Raw genomic sequence first — 18269 nt, 5'->3', positions numbered from 1 at the left:
CTTCTTGCACTTATTTTCTGCATGGCTCAGGGTGCAGATGCTGAATGTACTTATATGCTAATTCAGCACTTCTGGTCCCCTTAAGAAAAGCTAAATAAAGTTTGAAAGGGGGAGGGAGGGGGAACATTTCTTCAGTAAATGAATGCAGCATTATTTAGGTCAGACCCTCATTAGTGGAAATCAATGTATCATCATTGACTTCCATGGAGCTATGGCAAATTACATCAGCTTAGAGTCTATATGCAGCAATGATATTTGCATTTGTTGAGGCTTTGAAAAAGATATGTAAAGCTTTCATATGGAATAGATTTGTTTCACTGGGAGTTCTTATATTCTCTTTTTGGAATGTTTGGAATTTGCGGGTTTCCAGATTTTCAAGAGTGCTAGGAATTATCATATTACTTGTTCTGCTGAGATTTCCTAATTAGCAATGTTGAGCAGGAATTGTTTTGGATGTAGTGTGAACTGCTGCACTGCTGTTCATTTTGCACATTTTAAAATTAATCTGTTTGATCAGAAGTGTTTCTATAGAAATTAACTAAATGATGGCAGCTGTTACACCTGAGTTCCTGAACCTGAGAGTTTGTCTGTGCGAGCACTAATTTGAGAAGCTGTAGTAGTTTAAACCCAGCCAGTAACTCAGCACCACACAGCCGCTCGCTCACCCCTCTCCTTCCTCCCCACCAGGGGCACAATAAGGAGGAGAATCAGAAGAATGCAAGTCCCACAGGTTGAAATAAGGACAGTTTAATGTACAAAATAATAGTAATAATAATAATAACAACAACAATAATAATGATGGGAATAACAAGGAGAGACATATTAAACTAAAGGGGAAAGGGAAAGAAAGGAACAATAAGCACAAGTGATGCACAGTACAATTTTTCATCACCCTCTGACCGATACACAGCCTGACCTGAGCAATGATAGGTCCTTTTCAGGTAACTCCCCCTAGTTTACATACCGAGCATGATGTGCTGTGATATGGAATCCCCATTTGGCTGGTTTGGGTTTGTCCTGTCTCTTTTCCCTCCTGGCTTCTTGTGTCCCTCTACACTGGCAGAGCATGAGAGACTGAAAAGTCCTTGATTAGGCTGAGAATTACTTAGCAACAACTAAAACATTGGTGTATTATCAGCATTGTTCTCAGGCTGAAGCCAAAACACAGCACTGCACCAGCTACTGGAAGGAAAATTAACTCTACCCCAGACAAAACTAGGACAGAAATATAATTAATTTGCATAAATACATTTGCAAATAAGATTATTCTTTTACCTTTCTGCAAAGCCTGTTTGAAAGTTAAAAATTTCGATCCCTAAAAATAAGGAAAATATTTCTCCTAAATTGCTTTAATTTTTTTTTTATTTTTTTATTTTTTTTTACTAGCTCTAATTTTAAGCTTATTTGATGGCAAACCACCATTGTCCAAATAAGTCACCATGGGGCTTATAGCTTGTAGGCAAGCTTCAGAAAAACACAAGCGGAGTCTTCAGAAAAACAGAAGTGGAGGTTATATGCATGCTGTGACAGCAGCAAGCCCAAAGGCACAGATTTCTATTCTGGAGAAATAAGGTGGAGGTCCTTTGAATTATCTGTCCCACTGGTCTCTAGAGAAGAATATGAAAAAAGGAGCAGCACTTTCTGGACACGAATTCTTCTCAGACATTGTTTTAGGAATGATTTTTCTGTGCACCCCTGGAAGTAGTCCTTCTAAATGAAATAAACTTGGTAAATTAAACCATTTTCTCAGACATCCATCAGTGCCATCTTCCTGCTGGAACTGAGACCTCAGGGCAGGGTTTGAGGACACAGCTGCAAATATGTCTATACTAGCCAGTGATTAATTCAGCTTTGCCTGTTGCTTTTCCCATTGCCTTTATCTTGATCTTTCAAAAACCAGGGGTAGAAGAGGAAGATTCGCTGAACGTCAGTAGTGTAACTTTAGCCTGATTGAAAGGGAGCATAAGAAATACAGTTGGCATTAGCTTTTTGGTAGGCTCACACAGCTATTTACATTTTCTGGCATCTAGCTGCCTCTGACATCCATTGTAGTCTCAACTGCTGTGTGCAGAGTGAGCCTTAGGACCTGGGGAATAACCTTTGATGATCTTTTTGGGTCACAGGTTGTGACAGATCAACCCAATCTGCCAATAAGACATAGATGGTGTATAGTGCAAAATTTACCTAAGGGGGAATTCTAAGCAAACAAGAGTTCTCTCTCCATAAGCACCTGCTTTGAAAAGATGGTGTTTTGCTGATGGATATTTTGTTTTGTGATTTTTCCAGTGTTGCCAAGTGCTCTTGATTTGACTGTAATCACAATGATATTTTGTGGTCTTTTGGAAAGCCCTAAGTCAGGTCAGCACATAAGAACCTCATTTTTCATTGAAGAATGAATTAAAATAAGCCTCATGTTGTAGGAAAAATAAAACCTAGAAAACGTGCCCTGGTTGCACAGGCAAAGCTTGGCCACCAGAAAAAGTTACAAAATAATGCCTCTTTTATCACAAGTGTGATAGGTGTGTAGGGAGAAAACCCTTTTTTTCTTATTTTAATTCAAAGGAGGATTTTCAGCTGCAGATTTTTTTTGTGTGTGTGTGCTACATCAGTGGTGAGAACTCCTAAGAAAATTTATATACTGCATGTCTTTAAAGCTTGTGGGTGGAATAACACTGATGTGGAGCTAAATCAGTGTTCTTCATGTCCAGCCTGCTAGGATGAGAGGCTAGCAGAGTCTCTGCTTAACTTCTTTCACACCATTTGCAAGCTCTCTGTGCAAAGTATTCATATTAATGTAAGTGAAAGTCTTTTGCTGAGAACGGCCTGGTAGGGCTGCCTTTAAGGCTTCTTGACTCCATCATGTAACTCATAGTTCTATAGATGAATCCAGAGATGTTATGGGGGCAGACTACAGCTGAAAGGGCAGATCTGCTGGCCAAGCTTTATGGCTAAACAAACTTTCTATGCATCTAGAGAATTTCCACCGCTCTTTTGAACAGTCTGCTGAAACGTTATCACAAGTGACATTATTTCAATGTTTACAGCTTCTGCTTATTTTAAGTTCTTGTGTTGCTCTTAGCACTCCAGGCCTGAGCACCCTAAAGACATACACTTAATTTCCCAAACTGACACGCGTGAGAAGTTAGTGCTCACTTGTTAATGCTAATTGGCTTCTAAACAAAAAAACCCAAAACCCAAACAAAAAGTTCTTCAGTTGCTACTGGTCTGGATATGTTGAACAGAAATAGAGAGGAAATTATTCACCAAAATGAAAAGAAAGTCTTTTCAAGCATTCATCTTCCTTTCTTAGTGAAGCAGCTTCTGTCACTCACTTGCCTATCCTTGACAATCTTCATTTATCACATGCCTCTTTTTTGGTTGTTTTCCCCATCCTTTCTATCAGTTTCAGCTGATGAAACACCACAAGACAAACATAGCAGGTCTTGGTGGTCTGTTCTTCTGGTTTTTGCAAGAGCTGGTAAAAATATGCATAGAAATGACACAGAAAGTGAGAGCCACTTAAAGTGACCCTGGTTTTGTTTTGATTGCTTTCTCAGTTTATAATGAAAACTGCCCCCCTTTTTTGAAGAAAGATTTCCTTTATTTTTTTTTCAAAACTGTCCAATTCTTAAGCAGCATTCGATAAAGAAGATCATATGTATGTGTAAAGCCAAACATCTGTTTTAATTCTGTATTTTGCTGGATTTATGATGTTCTCATTCTTCCAGGTAATCACAAAGAGCAGCAGATATCCTTAAAACAGATTGTAATTAGCATTTATTTATTTTTTTTCCTCATGAAAAAAAGTTGGTCTGTTGAAGCTGTTTGATCAGTGTTGGGGCTTTTTTTAGCTTGTAGTCTTGAGTAAATATGACCATAGGGAGGAAGTATCTTATCCCAGTAGGCCTGATGCTGATCTCTTCTGTGCCAAAGTAAATCAAGAATAATTTTACCAATATCTGTACAGCCACATCAGTAAAAGTCTAGAGGGAATATGGAATATGGCACAGTATCTCTGTAAAGAATAATGAAAATTGCAGTGGGAATTGTTGTGCCTGTGTATATCTCTGCAGGAAATCAGTGGAATTTGGTATTTTAGATGGTTGTATAAAAGAAACTTCTAGTTTTAATTAATCAGGGCTGAGTTAATTACTCTGACACGTGACTGGAGAACACTGTGAAACTTTAACCATGTCATCTGAGACTGGACTTGAATACCTCTGCTCTGGAAAGCAAGAATGCTTTTCAAATCTGCTGTTAATATGATAATAGTTGGCAGCATTGGGCAGGGTGGTAACTAAAATAAAATCAAATTGGAAACAAAGACTGCTGCTCTGTCTCAAACGTGGCTGTTATGTGGTGCAGAACAATTCTTTCTGTGTGTGTTTGTGAAGGAAACCAGGAAACAGAGATAATTTTGTTACTACAGGCAACTTTTTTGCATTCCTCATGGCTGACAGTGTTTTTGCTCACAGCACAGAGCTGATTTCTGAAAAAGTAGCCATTTAGACTGTTTAAACAACTGACTGGGTAGGGATAGGCTGCTCTTATGGGCTGTACAGACAGATACACAGTGCATCCATACCCACTGCATTGCCTCATGCACCTGGCAGCTGTCCCTTGGAGTGCCCATGGAAAACCAGTTTCCCAACCAGCTGCAGGCATTTCAAGCTGCTGCTCAACAACCATGAGGGAGGAGGGGTCCATAAGCAACATAACGAGATCAAAGGATGCTGCCTTTGAGGGATGGGGGTTAAACCAGATCCCAGGAGGTTCAGTACAGGATTAAATTTTTTTCACTGCCTGCCTTGGAAACATACGTAAACCCCTCACATTTAGATGTGAAACTGCTGAAAACACAGATGGAACAAATAAACCATCCAGTCAGAGAAAATAGAACTGGAAAATAATAATTCATCTAATTTATATGTCTGTCAGCTTAAGGAGAGAAGGTGGTCAAGGAAAGGCATTTAACCTATTTTATAATTGGCCTATGCTTCATTCCCAAATGAGGAAAAAAACTTACTTTAATGGGCAAGGGTAATGAAAAGATAAGCCATTGTGATACTTAGTTTGAGAATGTATTTACTGCTTTCTGATTTGTAAGTCAGCTCAGGTCTGTGAGATTGCTTGCATGAGTGTGCACTTCTGGGAAGCTGATGGAGCTGAGACTCTTTGGGTCACATGCATATGATCTGGTTTGGGATTCAGAGTACTGCTGTGTGGCTTCCACTCTAAAAGACAAGAAACGCATTCCTCATAGTAATACCCAGAATTTTGTGGGAAGTGGGTCTGCAAGCAGTGTTTGATCTATCATAGCAGCCAGGACTTCTGCTCAGCAGAGTCACCTGGTGGGGTAAGTGGCCTGAAGGTGCCACTTGTCCAACTCCTGCTGAAAGCAAGCCAGTCACGTAGCATGTAACTCAACCTCATCCTGTTGAGTTTTGGGTGTCTCCAAGGATGGAGATTCCACAACCTCCCTGGACAGCCTACTTCAGCTGAAGACCTTCATGGTGAAAATTTTCTTCTTTTTATTTGGCAAAAATTTTGTGTGCTGCACATTGTGACCAGTGCGTGTTGCCCTCCCATTGTACATCTTTGAGGAGAGCCTTCTCCACACCCTCTTCTTATGTGACTGCAGACAGCATCAAGGTCTCTCATTAGACTTCCCATCTTAAGGCTGAAAAACCCAGTTCTCTCATCCTTACCTTGTGTGCCCTGTGATCCAGTAATGGGTCTTCTGGTGTTCTATCTTGCCTCTTGTTAAAAAATTCAGGTAACTGAAATATTTGGAAGCTGCAGTTAAAGGGTAGGACACCAGATCAAATACACAGTTACCTTCACACAGCCTAACGTTAAAATAAAGGAAAGCTTTCATCTGAGCTTTCCTGTTGATTTGAGCCCATGGATTAGGAGAGACAGAGTAACTATGGCATAGGAGTGAAGAATCCCCTGTGATGGTTTTTTCAGCTATTCTTTCCCACTTACAGATTGTATCAGGTACTACACAGCAAGATCTAGTAAGTAGCTCCGGAGAAGTGGAGCAGCTGATATTCACATGTATTCTGGTTTTGAAGTGATAAACTTCTGTAGCACTTAATCATAATGTACGCTGATTTACCCTATTCCTTTCATCCAAAAATAGTGTTATGAGTACATGTATTTAAATACATGTGAACATAAAAATACATATATTATGAGAAATATCTTCATAGCAAATGTCTCTTTTTTATATATAGACACTTTAACAGCATTCATGAAATCTCTGGACAGGGTTGTCAGTTTGCAGTGTGCTGATGAGCATGCGTGAGTTTCACTGGCCCTCGTCTTCACACTGTCACACAAAGCTGACAGGGGTCAGTATGTTCTACTGCCTTCCCTTCCCAGTAGGCATGGTGCACCCCTGCTGCCACGGCTAGGACATGACTTGTGTCACAGTTCCATCCATTCCTTGTACCCCTTTGCACTGTTTCTCATGTTAGTGTGATAGGAAGGCATCTCTCTGCACAGGGGATAGATGCTAGGTCACTGGCTGTTCCTTTTTCTGATTCTCATAGAAAACAGGTTTCCTGCTAAGAAAATTCATGTTGGCCTTGTGTCTGAAGGATGATCTCCCCCTTGAGAGAAAGTTCACTATTTATTTCATCCAAGAACTAGTGATTTCCTCATAAAACTGACCAATATCTGTAGATCAAGTGCCAGAGTTTCAGCTGCTGTAACTTGCTGTACAGTTGTGCTGATGTGCTGAATTTACATTAGCAGAGAGCTCCTCTTGTCTCAAGTAGCAATTTGTATTGAATAGCTCTTGCAGATCTGGTGCACAAGAGCCCACATAAATTGTACATGGTATGTATGCATTGCATATATGGTGTTTAATATGGAATATGTTGGATTACAGGTATATACATGCTCTTTTGTGGTAAATAGTACTCATATATAAATGAGGTTTGAGCTGTTGTAAATACCACTGTTGAAGGGTACTTTGAGGAAGTTTGTTCATGATTACTTTATTCTTGTTTTTTTTATTCAACTATTACGTCAAGAGATTTACTGCACATTTCACACTTTTTTATATATATAATTTAATTTTACTCTGGAATTTTTTCTTATTTGTAACTTTCATAGTGCAGACATACTGCACTAGGTTTACACCATCATAACACATGACTCTCATGGAATTCTGATGTCACTTTTGCCTGACAGCTAAAATGGAGAAACAGAAGTTTTGTGGTTTTTTGAAATTTGGACAAGCTAGTACTGTGTGTTTACCATCCTCTATTACTCACTGATGCCAATAGTCCAAGTCATGTTTTATCACATTAAAATTTGAGTTCAGAAGGAGAAGTATCTTTTCAAAAAAGCAGGTTGCTAGTATTCAGGTTTTTCGTGCCAAATTACTGAGCTGCTTGAAATTAATTCCATCATGCATCCAAAATTTAACTTGAAGCTGAAAATCTGGTAATGAACACAGTGGTGTGGTGGTCATGATGACATGTCCTGGCTTCACATGTCTCTAAAGCATTTTGAATAGCTGAATAGGCAATATGTGGCATGTCAAAATTTGTGAGAATGGAGGATTGTTTCCCTGAAGGTAATTGCGCTTCATACGTATGTGGCAGATGGCAGAAGCAATCTATAGAAATCCCTCCCAGATTTCATTAAGAATTTCTAGACTATGTGTGGTCAGCTCTGCAGGTCTGTGCTGGAGGGTTTTCCAATGCTACTGCCCCAAGGCATACAGTCAGAAAGGTTTACCCCAGAGATACAGATACTAGCAGTTCTGGCTTCCAAGAAGTTGGGGCAGTCTGATTGTCAAGGTTGGGCTCAGAAACTTTTATTATTTTGAAAATTATTTTCACAGAGCAGAGGGAAGTCAAGAGGTAAAAAAGCTGTGTGAGAATTCCACATTTCAGGTTTGTTTGGGTTTGTTGTTGTTTTTTTTTCCATCTGTCCCCAGTCACATAATTATGGCCCTCTTTATGTGTTCTTATTGCATTCATGGCAAATTCATTGGTTTTGTAGGAACCAGCTCTGACTGTGACTTGTACCTGCCAGAGCAGCACTGACGCTTGCTGCCAGGACAGCATCTACACTGCCATGGAAGCAGATATATCTGCTCTTTGTGCTGTTTTCAGCACAGCACAGCAGTGCCGAGAATGAAATGTAGCCAGTTGGCTGCTTCTTATTTACCTTAACTTTTACATAGGTTTCAGTAAAAATACTGAGATGCTAAATGCTTTGGATGTATTAACTATTATATTATTAAATTATAGTATGTGGATATGGGCTCAAAATAGCAGTAAAACCAAACACTGAATCATTACTTAGCTCTTAGTCTGAATGGCCTTTGGTGTTTAGACTTACCTCAGGTACTTACCACTGCAAAAGGTCACAGTGGTAAGTAAAAGAGGAGGAAAAGCATCTACCCTTTGAAATTTAGTACCTTCTGTCTCATTCTGTTGAAGCAGCAAGTATAATTCAGCTGCTATGGTTTAATCTAACTTATTTTATTTTACATTGCAATGGGCTAGGTGTATGCCCACGACCATTTCTTGTGTATTATTTGAGGAAGAGTAGCTTTCATGTGAGAATAAAGAGGAAGTCACTTCTTAAAATGCATAAGTGTTCAGTTGTTTGCTGATTTCTGAACTTAAAAAAAAAAAAAAGTCTATTTCTTCTTAAATTCTGCCTTCAGAATCAGCTTGTCTTTTCAGCTGTTTTTGTAAGTTTTCTTCCAGGGTGCTTTCTTGTACTTGAAACATACAAAACAAATGTGTCTAGAAGATTCAGAGAAGGAAACAAGTAAACCAGCTCAAGTTCATTGTTAAAAAAAACCAAACATAATCTTCAACAGATCTTACTTATTGATGTGCCTCTACTTACAATTTTAAATGGTTGGGGTCCACAGTACTGGGCACTTGTATAGCCATACAGCTGTTCAGTGTCTAGCTGCCTTTGGTAGGAGGAGAAACCAGTTCAGCCTGGAACATTGCAAACCTTTATGCAGTGCAGGTGACTTCTCTTGAATAGTTTCTAATGCAAGACAATATCCTTTGCTTTGAATTCAATGAGCTTTTGAAATGCTTTTAAGTCATCAAGTGGCTGAGTAAGGGTTTTGCTCTCTTAATGGAGAGAAATGATATATCTACATCAGTTGGTTATTCCCTGATTTAGTCCTGCTGTCCTCCTGTCTTTCTACTAAGTGAATGGAGGAAAGGCAGAACAAGTATCATAAGGGCATGTGGGAGCATGTGAGGACCACAGCTGGCTTGGTTACAGTCAAACAACTGTGTGGGAGAAGAGATGTCAAGCCTGGCAAGATCTATTCCCTATCATCTATGGGGAGTGATGTCCACTGAATTTATGATCAGCATGATGCCCAGGACCAGCTTGTTTTAAAAGGGAGACTACAAGCAAAGAAACATAAGGCAAGTGGGAACAAAGGACTAGGACCTAGCAGGTCCAGAACAGTAGCTGAGGCTTTGCATGCACAAACTGCTTGGATCCCTAAAAACTCTTCTTCTCTATTTATAAAGCCCCTGGATATGTCTGAGTGTATCTAGCTTATAAAAAAAAGCAGCTAAAAGGCTTTTTGTGAAAAAAGTAAATAAATTAACAATTTACTGGTTAATGGTGTTGACTTTAACACTAGCACCCTTATAAGAATGATCAGCCAGTCTATTAAAAGGAATCCTACTCTGGGAAAGAACTAAAAGTGAACCTTTTGTCCTTTTGTAGGGCATAGAGACCCATATGGATCCTTGGCATGAAGTCTGAAAGGACACATTGGCCAAAGAATCTAGTCTTAAGCAGAGCGGATAAATGCACATCAAATGGACAGTGACTAAACAAAAATCTGTAGTATTCTCATTAGCACAAAGAGTTCAATTAAAAATCAAATAAGAAGGAAAAAAATCATATTACTCCACTTAACTTGATTTTTCACTTCAGATGTATTCATTTCAATGGTTTACCTTAAATAAATTGATGACATTTGTCATCATAATATATAATTACATATATTGATATTTGCATATATTCCATGTTGAGTTGTGGCTTTTATTGGTAAATCTATCATACCTGAAACTTATTGTTTATAACCAATATGAGATTTCATCAAATAACAGAAGAGAATTCCTATCTATTGCTAAGTTTGAAAACAATCTGTTCCTGGCAGAATATGTGCATTCATTTAAACTGAATGGTATCCATTTTATAAATAACTCTGCATACTGTCAACACATTATTGACTAGTCTCCTTAAACCTGATGGGAAAACAGTCCATTCTGCTATTACAGAATGCCTATAAGATGATAAGACTTTTAGCAACATTATTTTTAGGAAGCTTAAGTACTACCCTGGAAAATTTTAAGTTGCTTAGTCCATGTAATACACGTGTAAGAAAAAGAAGAAATGTATATATGCAACTTTCCTCCAAAAGCGTTTTCAAATCTCCCTCTGTTTCTCTAAAACCTCAAAGGTAGCAAAGATTGTCAAAGCACAGCCCTAAGAATACGTTTTATTTTCCTTGTGATCAGCTTAGCTGAAAATCCTGTAACTCAGAGCATGACTTTTTTCTAATATGTCAAGAGCCCTTGACAGCTCCCTCTTAAGGAGTTTATCACATTTGCTTCCCTTATTGTCTGTGTTGCACATATGAGGGATGACAAACACTCTTTGGATCTAATGGTGTATTCTATAAATATCACTGATATCAAAGGAATCAGACCCTTCTGATTTCCAAAGTCCCATTCACACATCTGAGAGAGGAGTTTATTTCTCTTCTTCATGTGACTATTAGTCCCATTTCCAGGGAGAGCTTGTATACGTGCAGAGAGGTTTCATAGGGTTTGTTTATTTTCTGGAGCCAACCTATTAGCTTTCAAAGATACTGTTCATGATACTGGCATGATTTCACAGAGCAGTAGTTGAGATGTTTTATTAGTTATTTCAGCTGAATGTTTACTCTATGCAACTGAGCTATCAAAAGAGGGCTTTTGGGACATTATCAGTTCAGCCTAATGTATGAGCTCAAATTATTGTATCATTATAATATGCTGCTTGGCATCTTTTGCCATTGATTTGCTTACATTTTTTTTAAATTGCTCAGTCAGACACCATTTATCTGATAAATTATTAACACATAAACGTTTCTGATGGAAAAACAAATAATTCATCGTGGTAAATCATATACCATACAGGCAAAAGCAGTCAGAAATAAACTGCTCTCAAGTTAAGTAAGTAGTTCATGTATTGCAATGAAAATTATGTAGTGAAATAAACACTTAATTGAAAAGAAAGTGTGGCTGTTACTTTCTGAGTCTTATGCCCGGTTATGCAGTTTCTGCGTTGTACATTTCTACATTGGTGCATCAAACATCCAACAAAATTTAATTTTATGTGTGCTCTTGTTAGATTCTGGTCATACTGTAAGGTGCTCAAACTAGTCATTCTTTGTAATATTTCTGTAGAAACCTTTTGATTTAATTCTGTTTCTCCACTCAGAAGTATTTTTTCCTGACTAGCAGAATAATTACAGAGCTAACGTCTTTTGCAGGTCACATTGGCATTGATTATTTTGAGGGCTTAACCGTAGTCCAAATTCCATAAGGCTTAATTTACTTCGAAAGAAAGTAGATATGTTCATGCTGAAAGCTAAAAACTGTAGTACAGGCTTTGCAATTAAATAGCCTATTCACTCTAGTGTCTGTTTCCCATTTCTTCAATATGGAAGCATAGATAGATTATAAACAAACAGAAAAAAGAGAACAGTCAAACAATTCTCACTAAATACTATTAACATTTTCTGCAGATGCGTCTAGCATTGTTCTCAGTATAAAAGTGGTTTTTTTTCAGTGATTTACAAATGCCTGTAAAATACATTTCTGGCCAATGTCAACGGTATGAGGTAGCAGAGTAACAGTAGTGAGGACAGCTTATAACCTCTTGACAGTATAGATCTAATATTTTTTTTCCTGTAGCCCACTTAATATACATGTAATTAGCACTTCTCTGTTCTTGAGGTTGTTTTTGTTCAGCTTTTACTATTGTGAAATGCATTTGGTGCAATTTTCCTTTCCCTTCCCTCCCTAACCTGCACTCCAGATTCCAGGCTGACAATGTTTACAAGACAGACACAGTACTTGCAAAAACTTCAGCTGGCAAGTACTGCCACTTGTGCCCTACCACACAAAATTTCTTTTCAATCTTAAAGAGGGAAGCTGGGTGTTTTATCTTTGGGTTTTGTTGTTGTTTTTTTTTTTTCAAATATGCAGCAAGTGCCTTCTCTTCTCATACAGGCTCAGCGAGTTGTACATCATTTCATCAGAGATGTCTGATCTTTCCATCTGCATACCTGGAGTTGCTTTATCCCTTGAGTGGTCTTTTCAGTAACAACTAAAGACTCCTTGAGACTGAACTCTAGAACTGATGAGTTAAATTCTTCCTGAATGTTCTTCACCAAAAGTAGATGTACTGGACTTTCTGGATGTGCCTAAGGACACAAAGGTTAGTCTATTCTTTAAAAGCCTGAATGAATTTTTAGGACTGTTTCATTTAACCATTAACAAGGCAGACCATGTTTCATTTTATTGCTTACACATAGGCACAGGTGGATAAAATTATGATTGATATCACATATGTTGTTGAGATTGTGCTTTTAACTGCAACTGAATAAGCATACCTAGTGAGCTGGTGCAGCTTAAAGCCCTATACATGATTTGTTGGACAACATGAGCAAGCTCTACCCATGCTCTGAGCTTGACTACCATTAGCCATTTTTGTGGTATTTCTTTTAAGATTGGGTTTAGTGCATTGCAATCACACTCATCTGATTTACGACTGGAAGAAAGGGAACTAGAAGAGTATTCTACTTAACTCTGTTCACAAGATGGTCCTTGTTCACAGTCAGTGGGAATGTCACCTGCGTGCTTAGTTCTTCTAGGTGGCACATGGGCTTCAGGGGAATGCCAAAGACATACACAACAAGTTGGAAAAAATTAATTTCTTCCTAATAGCAGCTATTCACTTCCTGGAAGCTGTGAAATTTTAATAAAATGTTAAATTTAATGTTAATTTAACAAAATTTTTTCTCTATCCCTTGGTTTCTGTTAAAATATTACATAGTCTATGAATATTAGTCTGTCACCACAGGAAATCACCCTTGATCAGGACAATTCACTGACGTCATTTTTCTGTGGTGTGATAAAAAATGTACAAGAAACCTTTCTTGCAAACAGACACATGCTCAGAAAGGTGGTGGAATGTGTGTGGGCGTATGTGCACATCAAGTCATGTCTCAAACACATAACTGACAAGGAAAGTAGCAAGATCATAAAGATACATCAGGATTTCAGCATCAATCATAACATTATAAAAATGTTTATAATGATTTGGATAAAGCTATATGCTGTAAAGAAGAAAAGTGAACAGTCATGTAATCTTGATTTTCTATTATTGCCATCTGTTTTTCATATACTGCAAATATTCGTCAGGATTATTGCTCTATCTAGGTTTGAGGGAGGAGGAGGTAAAATTTTTTTCAGTTTTACTCTGTCAAGCTTATCTTATTTGAAATTTCAATTAAAAAAAATAAATTGTTTTACAGATACAATTTATTCTTATTAACATCTCCATAGCATATTAAAATGTTTCAGGAAACCTATTGGCTAAAATAGCAGCACCTCAAATTTGATGCAATTAGAACTACATGAACTGAATTCTGCTTTCTCACTTTTGTGGAGAAATTCTTGTGATAGCACATGAATAATAGCTTTCTAATAGATCTTTTTTCTGTCTGCTACTCTAGCTAGCATTTCTGTTTGCATTCTAAATGCCTGCTACCCTTATAAAGTAAAGAGAAGACAAAAATATCATCCCTCATCAAAAGGAACTGTTCCCTTTGGCACCAAATGTCTATTCAAGATAGGAGGAGAAGAAAAAAGTATCAATGCAGTTTTGTTTCATCTAAGTTCTGTTGAAGGTGCTGAGAGTTTTTGTAATTGAGTTCAGCAAGAACAAGAACATGGATATAAAAATACAGATTCCATTTAAAAGCAGAAAGTTAGAGGAGTTGCAAGATTCTGCAAAGATTTCCTTATGGAGAAGTATATTAATTCTTTGGGGTGACCTCTCTGTAAAACTTAAATATCGTCCAAGAAAGTAAAATTCATATGGAACATATATTGTAGCTTTAATGTGTAAAGTGTTGTTTATAGTACTACGTCTTTTATACATGTGTGTATACTAAGGGATGAATAGCTCATAGATTTGCAAAGCTCAAATGTCAAAAGTGTTGTGAACTCCAACTCCTTGTACTGCTTGCATGTTGGTACTTCTTGGGGGATTTGTGTAATATGCATTTGAGTGTACTGTTACATATATATAATATATAGGATTACAGGTTTTGCAAACTCAGTACAATTGATGACAGAGTCTTGTTTTGTTAGGATAGGTAATTCTGGAAGATCCTATGTAACTTTCATTTTGCTTACGGTATTGCTACTAAACCACACATTCATTAATACCTATATATATGAATTCGGATGAAAAATTATGCAAAAAAATGCTTTATTCTTCACTTCTGTGGATTTTATATGGCATGCTATGACAAATATTACACACGTTACTTGATAAATTGGAGAAGAACCTTTCTTAGATTGGAGAAGAAACTTTGTTTGACAAGCAATGGATATGTTCATTTAAACAGTGCAAATCACAAAGAATGAGCTAAACTGTCTGACTGGCTGCAAATCCAGTGGAGTTTCACCTGTCCAAATTTTCCATGATTAGTTTTGTTACTGGCTGACTTTTATGTTTTGCAAGAACACAAGTGCAGCTAGATTTATCCACAGGGCCCGCAGAAATTTATGTAGTAAAAGTAAGAAATTACCCAGATGTAAACAAATGATGTAAATGGTGGTCATACTGAATTGAGTGCCAAGCTTATTAAGTCAAAAGAAACATTGTGCATTTCATGAAGAAGCACACCAGAAAACAAGCAAACAAAAAAAAAAATAAATTATGGCTTCTGACATGGGAACGTTTGACATGACCCCAGATTTAAAACTGATCCTGGAGATCGCCTGCTAAGGCTACAGCATACAGAATAAGTCCTGGTGGTTACAGCTTCCTCCCAGAGACTGAAAGGAGAGTCCCCTGAATTCTGCCTTTCTGTGTCTTGAGAGGTTGACTTAGTATGCAGAAAAAAGATGTCTTCTGTCAGATGTATTTTGCGAGGAGGGAAAACAGAAGCAATCTATCCACTACTTCAGAAGTAGGTCAGAGCTGTGAATCCTAATCCAAACCAACATGACTGCAAAACAGCATGAGGCACTTTAAGTTCCAGAAAAGCTAGTTGTGTTTAAGATACGTCTCTGCCCTTGTCATCACCTTTTCCTGACTCGCTGGCTCTCCTGAGAGCCATCTTTCACACAAGAGTAACCATACCTTCCTCTCAAGCATTATGCCTCATCAGCAAACTTAAAGCTATACACACCTGTCAGCAGCAGCAAAGTAAGGTTTGGGCGTGAATTTGATCCCTGCCTCCTGCTTATCGATCCCATCTGTCTGTGTGTTCCCTAGCATGCTTTTACCCCACAATCCTACACAATGCCAGGGTAGAGTTCAGGGAGCAACATGGGGTAGGGACAATTTCCCTGAATGAGCTAAGTATATGGCCACCTTGTTTTGGAGTGGAGAGGCTGGGTCACCCCCTCTCTGGACAAGAAAATAAGCCCTGGTCTGTTTAACTTGCACATACGCACACAGCCAAGTGTAGCAAAGCTGAAGTCTCCTCTGACTCCAGCTGTGGGGCACTGATGAACATACAAATTGTTCCATCATCTTTCTTTATCTTAACCCTTCTCACTGGTCACTAATTAAAGGACAGAGAATTTAAGAAGGATAATCCGAGTTGCCCCCTCTTCCATTTTGGACTCTCAGAAAGGATGCAATGCAAAGCATTTGCAGTATTTGTTGCTTTTACACAGCAGAACATAATTGTTCATACAACTATGGTGACCTCTAATACTTATCTACAGGCCTTTTTCTTTCTTTTTGGTGTCATTTCTAGCTTTAATGAGATAAGAATTCGTATGAATGAAATTATGTTTTCCATGCTTGTGGGGGAAATTCATTCACTGTGTCTGGTTGCTAGTTCGTGGTCCCCTGCTCATGTTTGTGCAGTATTTTCTGGATACTTTGTATATGAGTTTTAGCTTACTAGCATGTTGAGCATCACATCTACCAGATGATTCTGCTGAAATTACTTTCTTTTGGACAAAATAAGAAACTTGTGTATATTTTTTTTTCAGTAATAAGGTGATGAGGGACATATAGTGCTAAATTTTATCAATCTAATAATTAATTAAGATAGAGGTATAAAAACATGATTTCTTGACACTTTGTCCCTATCAAACAGCTTTGACTATCAAAAAGCTTTTACAAGAAGTTAAAGATATTATGACTTTCCCTTTCTCAGTAATTTTACTCACATTAGATTTTAAAAATATTTGATGTAAGAAAATGTGGACATTATTACTCACTTTGAAAAAAAAAAAACATTTAAACAGCAGGATATAATTTCAGACTATTTGCAGTCAAGAGGCCTCTGCTGAGCAAAACACTCATTCAGTTTAAGAATGCAGATTATAATAATTTTCCTATCTCCCTCACAGCAGGATTCCTGCCATCGTTTTGCAAACTCACAGGTTGCAGTATTGAATGACTAGTTAACTTCAGTTCCAGGTAACACACGCTTCAAGCATATTCTCATTAGCTCAACTTAGTTATAATGCAAAGCTGCTTAGCTTCACCAAGTGAAATAGGATACACTTAAATTGCCTCATCTAATACAATACACCTTCTTAATACATGCAAAGTGGTTTATGATGGCAAAGCTTGTAGAGCATGAAAATTGGCAGGGAAAGTAAGGTTTTTCTGACTAAAACTGTCAAAAAGAAGTCCTATTTTATATCATTTCATTTTAAAGAGGTTAAGAATGAGGAAGGAGAGATTGGAGTAAGAAATAATCAGCCTAGAAAAATGTAAATTTAGTATATTAACTTTTTAATACATGAGCTCTACCAAACAAGAAAATTATCTAGTAAAACTGTTCTTTCAGTAATGTCTTCTGCACAGCAAAATTAAACGTTACATACACAGTGGCTAAAATATACTGCAGTAAAAAATGATAGGTGTTATTCTATTTGTTTTATCCAGGGAGTTTTATATTCTGCAACATGTTTCTATTTGCTAGTATTATTATTTCAGTTTCCTGTGGCTGTATGAATTTGCAAGGCCTTTTTAATTTCAGATGTGAATAAGGAATTGTTTGTTTTTTCTTCTTCCTGTAAATGCTAAGTGAATATATCCCAATCTTGTGTATCTTGCAGATACAGAATCTGGTTTCAATAAGACCCCAAAACAACACTGGGAAAATTGTGGGTTTTTTTCACAGTATCCTGCTCCTGTACTCTAACCATAGGGCTATAAATCCTTCCTTCCCCTACATCCCTTTCCAATAGTTCCATAAAACTCTTCAGAGATGGGCTGAGCTGCGAAGTTGATACAGGCTTTGCAGATGACACCCAAGTGCATATCTCATTTTCCACAGATGTAACCAGAGCAATCACAAAGATGTTGCACTGCCTAGAGGAAAGTGGCTCCTGGAGAAGAACACCTGGCTGAGATTGAACTGACAATACTGGTTGAAAGACAGAAACGATTCAGACATCCAGTTGGGCAAGATTTCTAGATGTATGCCTTTAAACATTAGTTTGCAATGAGGCTGTTCACATCCCTGGAAAAAGCAGGGGTAAGCATGTTGCTCAGTTGTGGCCCCAGAGAATGAACCAAGAACTCCTCCCACTCCAATTAAAAGCATCTGCAACACAGGCTTTTCCAGTATTACTTTGCTTTTCACCAAGGTTAAAAAATAAAGTAGCAAAACCAATGAAATCTAGAAAACTCTTCTGTTTCCAAGACAAAGGCCTGGATGCAGAGATATCTGCATACTTGTTAATAACCCATAGCATCCAGGGCTGTTTCACTCTTTATAGTAAGAGAACATTGCTCCTGAACCACAGTGCCTCTGAAGCTCACATTTGCATTTGGATATAAAGCACCAATCTTGTTCTCAAAAGTATGGTCATTTTGGATCTCTTAATATCCATGATTACTTTCTCATTTTCCACAAATGGACAGCTTCTACAAAAAACTGTTTAAAATCTTCTGAGTAAAGAGAGCTCCTGAGAGAGGCATGGTGCATC

The 18269-nt window shown here is 37.8% G+C and overlaps 1 protein-coding gene across 3 annotated transcripts in view; it reads left to right on the top strand.

Annotated features, from left to right (window-relative positions):
* Positions 1 to 18269, top strand: part of HS3ST5 (heparan sulfate-glucosamine 3-sulfotransferase 5) — a 203124-nt gene that overhangs the window by 92186 nt on the left and 92669 nt on the right. For all 3 annotated transcript variants that reach the window (XM_061366853.1, XM_061366850.1, XM_061366851.1), the window contains one exon: positions 12300 to 12507. The gene's annotated coding sequence lies outside the window, so the exon portion shown is untranslated. The remainder of the gene's footprint in view (positions 1 to 12299; positions 12508 to 18269) is intronic.

Source organism: Neopsephotus bourkii, unplaced genomic scaffold (assembly GCF_033783945.1).
Source record: "Neopsephotus bourkii isolate Nb327-2 ecotype Australia unplaced genomic scaffold, CSIRO-AGI_Nbou_v1 NB_1358, whole genome shotgun sequence".
In the NCBI taxonomy this organism is placed as follows: Eukaryota; Metazoa; Chordata; class Aves; order Psittaciformes; family Psittacidae; genus Neopsephotus; species Neopsephotus bourkii.
This window is presented reverse-complemented; position numbering and strand designations above follow the sequence as displayed.